Here is a 6,000-nt window from a genome sequence, read left to right on the forward strand (position 1 = left end):
CAAGGCCTCTCCCCAGCCTCGTCGCCCTTCTCTGGACACGCTCAAGCATCTCAATGTCCCTCCTAAACTGGGGGCCCAGAACTGAACACAGCACTCAAGGTGTGGTCTAAGCAGTGCAGAGTACAGGGGCAGAATGACCTCCCTGCTCCTGCTGGCCACACCATTCCTGATGCAGGCCAGGATGCCACTGGCTCTCTTGGCCACCTGGGCACACTGCTGGCTCATGTTCAGGCAGGTATCAATCAGCACCCCCAGATCCCTCTCTGTCTGGCTGCTCTCAGCCACTCTGACCCCAGCCTGTATCTCTGCATGGGGTTGCTGTGGCCAAAGTGCAGCACCCTGCACTTGGAGCTATTGAAGCCATCCCCTTGGACTCTGCCCATCTGTGCAGGCGGTCAAGGTCCTGCTGCAGAGCCCTTTTGCCCTCCAACCCAGCCACATCTGCCCCCAGCTTGGTGTCATCTGCACACTTGCTGATGACTGACTCCATGCCCTCATCCAGATCATCTATGAAGATGTTAAAGAGGATGGGGCCCAGCACAGATCCCTGAGGGACACCACTAGTGACAGCTGCCAGCTGGATGTGGCACCATTCACCACCACTCTCTGGGCTCAGCCCTCCAGCCAGTTCCTAACCCAGCACAGAGTGTTGCCATCCAAGCCATGGGCTGACAGCTTAGCCAGCAGTTTGCTGTGGGGGACAGTGTCAAAGGCCTTGCTGAAGTCCAGACAGACCACATCCACAGGCCTCCTAATACAAGTTCTTGTATTAGCATTTGAATTATCCACAGTGTGTTATTAACAGGAATTAAGAGTGAAAGTCTAGCATGAGAGGAGGGTTTGTCTCCCAGTTCATCCTCCCAGTTGTGTATTTCTGCAAAGCTAAGCATAGTCTAGCAATAAAACAGGAAAATAACCCAGGAGAAGGAATCACTGCATGGGTGAGGAGACTGTACTGAGAACCAGGCTCTGATGGGGCTCTCATTCTATGGTGTTGGATAATTCATTTTCAGTAATGGTAGAAAAAAAGCCTGTTGCTGCACTCAGATTACATGCACTGTACTGGTTTAGCTCACAAAGAGGCACAAGGGCTGTCAGTGAGGAAATGAGGTATGACTTTGCCAGATTCACTTAAACTGCTCTAAATCAAACTATCTCAGGCTTAGAAAAGATCATCAGAAGCTGAACCAAAACCATTTGGGAGACTGATGCAGAGGAGGAAGAATTCTCTCTTCTAAGAAATACTTTCTCAAGTGCAGGGCCATCTCCTCTGGGTGGTAAATGCATTCACAATGAGTCAGTTCTGGCACACAGCACTCAGCTCCTGAAAAACATTTTGGAACCTGTGTTCAACCCAGAACCAGGAACTCAAGAAAAAACTAGAGGCAGTGGATTATCATCCATGTGTTCCTGTGCCTCTACCTCACAAGGCTCATCTTTGGGCAAACTAGTTTCTCTTCTAGCTTTTTAGCCCTAGAATACAGCGTGGGGAATTCTCCCTTTGGCTTGCACAGTTGGTTTGATTTCCACACACAACCCCCATAGGTTTGAAAATCCAGCTGCAATTCACAGTCTCACAGTATCACCAAGGTTGGAAGAGACCTCACAGATCATCAAGTCCAACCCTTTACCACAGAGCTCAAGGCCAGACCATGGCACCAAGTGCCACGTCCAATCCTGCCTTGAACAGCTCCAGGGACGGCGACTCCACCACCTCCCCGGCCAGCCCATTCCAGTGTCCAATGACTCTCTCAGGGAAGAACTTTCTCCTCACCTCCAGCCTAAATTTCCCCTGGCACAGCCTGAGGCTGTGTCCTCTTGTTCTGGTGCTGGCCACCTGAGAGAAGAGAGCAACCTCCTCCTGGCCACAACCTCCCCTCAGGTAGTTGTAGACAGCAATAAGGTCTGCCCTGAGCCTCCTCTTCTCCAGGCTAACCAATCCCAGCTCCCTCAGCCTCTCCTCGTAGGGCTGTGCTCAAGGCCTCTCCCCAGCCTCGTCGCCCTTCTCTGGACACACTCAAGCATCTCAATGTCCCTCCTAAACTGGGGGGACCAGAACTGAACACAGCACTCAAGGTGTGGTCTAACCAGTGCAGAGTACAGGGGCAGAATGACCTCCCTGCTCCTGCTGACCACACCATTCCTGATGCAGGCCAGGATGCCACTGGCTCTCTTGGCCACCTGGGCACACTGCTGGCTCATGTTCAGGTGGGTACCAATCAGCACCCCCAGATCCCTCTCTTTCTGGCTGCTCTCAGCCACTCCGACCCCAGCCTGTATCTCTGCATGGGGTTGCTGTGGCCAAAGTGCAGCACCCTGCACTTGGAGCTATTGAATGCCATCCCCTTGGACTCTGCCCATCTGTCCAGGCGGTCAAGGTCCCACTGCAGAGCCCTTCTGCCCTCCAACCCTGCCACATCTGCCCCCAGCTTGGTGTCATCTGCAAACTTGCTGATGAGTGACTTGATGTCAGTCAATGACTGACTCGATGTCAATTCCTTGCAATTCATCCAGACTACTGTGCAATTCAGGCCATAACAAAACCTGTATCTAGTTCTGGGGGCTAATGCCAAGGTGGTCAGAAGACACAGTGTCTGTAGCAAGTGATAAATGAGCAGGGATGTGTGCTGCAAATTCAGCATGAAGTTTAATTCAGGGTTTAGGTTCTGGTGAGCGTTGTGGTTGCTGGAGCTGTTTAACAACTAGGAAAACCAAATGGTGCTCTTCATCTCCAAACAAGTCTACCAATATGATACCAACATAGCATAATGCTGCTGAGATTTGCACTAAGAATGCCTCCAAAAAACATTTCACACCCCAGTTATGACCTACAACAGTGCTCATGTGCTGTATGGACAGCAGAAAAACAGCCCATCACATCCTTTAGCAGATTTCCAGTCTGCTTTTACCTTCCCAGTCAAACCTAGAACACCAGCTCTGCTCTACAGCCCTTTGCAACAGATTCTGGGCTGCCCAGGGAGGTGGTGGAGTTGCCATCCCTGGAGGTGTTCAAGAAAAACCTGGATGAGGCACTTAGTGCCATGGTCTGGTTGACTGGATAGGGCTGGGTGCTAGGTTGGACTGGATGAGCTTGGAGGTCTCTTCCAACCTGCTTGCTTCTATGATTCCTTGAATGTGGGAAGTGTTTTGCTTCCTGCTTATCAAGTGAGCAGGAAGAAACATTTACTTCCTTCAGCATCCACGCTACATAGGTGGTACATAAGCTGATGCTTTTAGGGCTCAAGATATTCCTCAGAGAACCTTTTTCCCTGCAGTACCCTTCTCCCACTGATTTTTGCTTGCCCTGGGTTGAAATCTGAGATTCAGAAGAGAAGTTAAGAAGAAAACAAGCCAAGTTCCTATAAGCCAGCTTGATATATAGGGAAATAAAGGCACCAGAGACCACACTGTAGTTTGATAGCAAAGCCAGGAGTAGCCTCAGACAATTCAACTCACGTGCTTTAGTGATGAGAACACTCTGCTTTCCTCTGCAGTTCTTGAAATGGTTCAAGCTCCTTCTCTGTCCCAGAGAAAGATTTCCACACATAGAGCTTCTGAGAATCACCACTCCAGGGATTGTTGTTAACTCCAAAGTGTGTCATTCACACATTGAAGTACTTAACAGAGGAGCTTCTCTTCTTCCACTTGCATTCACAGGAGGTTTGATGATAACAGAGCTGTCCTCTGGGCTCTGCCAAGTTTATTTGCCAAGAGAAGTATCTGAAAGAGGAAACAATGGTTGAAGAAGATATGCAAACTGTCCAGCATGCTGCAAGAGCCCAGATGCTGAGAACAGAGAGGACTTTCAGGACGGCTGAGGGGACATGGAAAGAAAACTGTAAGCTCAGAAACCATAACTTGTTATGATAGAGAATTGCCTTGCAAAGTCTCGCAGTTCAGATGGTTCCAAAAGGCAGAGAGGTTTTGGGAGCCCCTGTCCAGTGGTGTGAGATGCACTGCCTCACACCAGCTTTCTAGAAAAGTCCACAACAGACTGATTCAACAGGGAGTCAGGGCTTTAAATACCTTGATCAGCCTCAGCTGGTGCCTCCCCACACCTGCCCCTTGGCTCACCAACCAATTAAAGCCCAGCTCAGGGGGCAGCTGCCTTCATAAACAGTGCTATGGCTGAGCTGGCCTCTAGCCTTACTATAGCCCTGCCTGGCTGCCCTCCAGCTGATGCCATGGCCACCTGGGTCAGTCCTGAGGAGGTCCAGACTACTGCTGCTGTGCAGAGCTAAATCTGAGGCTGCACCTTCCAATCCTGCCTCCAGAAAATCATTTTCTTGTGAGGAGAACATTAAAGGTGATTTAGCTTTAGAGCTAACCTCCTATCATACCTTTAGAACATTCTGGTTTGTTTGTTTTCCCCTAATTTATCTTGTCAAATCAACTTGTGTCCCTACAGCAAAAGTGAACTTTAGGCTCAATTGTTTGAACACTTGGGAGGAAAATCACATACCTTGCTGGGGAGAAAAAGAAACTTGTGCTGCCTGCCAAGTTTCAGGCTTGGATAGAGAGTTAAAATGTCAGCCAAGTGGGGCAAATTGCAACCTGTGATAAACTCTCTCCTTTCAAAGAGCCTTAAGACTTGCTGTGTTTTGTCTAGTCCAGTATGAAATCACTCACTGCAGCTTGGAATTAAGCCCTCCTATCGTTTCTTTTCACTTTGTCTGATACTTAGGATGAATTGAGATTTTAAAGTTAGTCTTTTAATGAAGCAATATGCAGAGTGAAAAATAACACTTGAAACTAAAAAAGACAAGATGCACTTCCTTGTCTCTCCCAGAGACTTATCACACTTACTGGTACTTTATCAGTCCTCTTCCAGACCAGTGGAAGTGCTTAAAACCTGCACAGGTTGTGATGGTGATCATGGTACAATGCCCTGAGCTCCACCTGGGTTTCAGCTATCTGAAGGGTGGCTGTAGCCAGGTGGGGGTTGGTCTCTCCTCCCAGGCAAGCAGCAACAGAACAAAGGGACACAGTCTCAAGTTGTGCCAGGGGAGGTCTAGGCTGGATGTTAGGAGGAAGTTGTTGGCAGAGAGAGTGATTGGCATTGGAATGGGCTGCCCAGGGAGGTGGTGGAGTCGCCATCCCCGGAGGTGTTCAAGCAAAGCCTGGATGGGGCCCTTAGTGCCATGGTCTGGTTGATTGGCTAGGGCTGGGAGCTAGGTTGGACTGGCTGAGCTTGGAGGTCTCTTCCAACCTGGAAGATAAAACAAATAAAACCAAAACAAACCTGGGAGTCTGAGAGCAGCTGTGGGTAAGGGGCAGGATGAAGGAGAATGGCTGTGAAAGCTTATGTGGAAAAAGACTTTCAAACCCAGGCAGGAGGTTTGTCATGGCTTTACAATGCAGTAGTATCTCCTCTGTCACAGTACACTCAACACAAGATTAGAGCACTGTACTGAAGGGCTGAGCATTCCCTCTTTGCAGGGGCCTGGGGAAAAGCATCCCAGTAAACCTAGTTCTTCAGCATGAGAGTGGGGAGAGGCTGGAATGGGTTGCCCCAGGGAGGTGTTTGAGGCCCCATGGCTGGAAGTGTTTCAGGCCAGGCTGGATGAGGGCAGCCTGCTCTAGGGTAGGGTCTCCCTGCCCATGGCAGGGGGGTTGGAACTAGATGCATCTTGTGCTCCCTTCCAACCCTGACTGATTCTATGATTCTATAACCTCTAAGCCTGAGTTAGAAAGATTCAGAGGCTAAAGCTCACACAGATTAGGTAGTGGGCAAGAGCTGGAAAGAACACTGTGGCTTAGTCCCAAGGAGAAGGCATGCTGCATGGACATCTCTGGCACATGTCCCTGAGTGTTCCTAGCAACTGCACAGGCCTTGTTGTGAGTGTCCATTTGTGCCTTGGTTTCCATTTGTTTTCCTCCATCTCTCCTACATCCTAAAAAAGCATAACATCCCCAGCACCTTAGCCTTGCCCAACGCCCACATTCTGCATCAAGCACACACAGCAAACCTCCTTTTTGGTTGGTGCAAGTTAACTCCCC

The 6,000-nt window shown here is 49.6% G+C and overlaps 1 long non-coding RNA gene across 5 annotated transcripts in view; it reads right to left on the reverse strand.

Moving 5' to 3' along the window:
• The window catches only part of LOC135180280 (uncharacterized), a 172,537-nt gene extending 168,557 nt beyond the window's left edge, over window positions 1-3,980 (reverse strand). For all 5 annotated transcript variants that reach the window (XR_010304356.1, XR_010304359.1, XR_010304355.1 and 2 more), the window contains exons 1-2: window positions 3,879-3,980; window positions 3,457-3,720 (exon numbers count right to left, since the gene is read on the reverse strand). This is a non-coding gene — a long non-coding RNA (uncharacterized LOC135180280). The remainder of the gene's footprint in view (window positions 1-3,456; window positions 3,721-3,878) is intronic.
• Window positions 3,981-6,000: the final 2,020 nt, after the last annotated feature.

This window comes from Pogoniulus pusillus, chromosome 13, assembly GCF_015220805.1.
Source record: "Pogoniulus pusillus isolate bPogPus1 chromosome 13, bPogPus1.pri, whole genome shotgun sequence".
Taxonomy (NCBI): Eukaryota; Metazoa; Chordata; class Aves; order Piciformes; family Lybiidae; genus Pogoniulus; species Pogoniulus pusillus.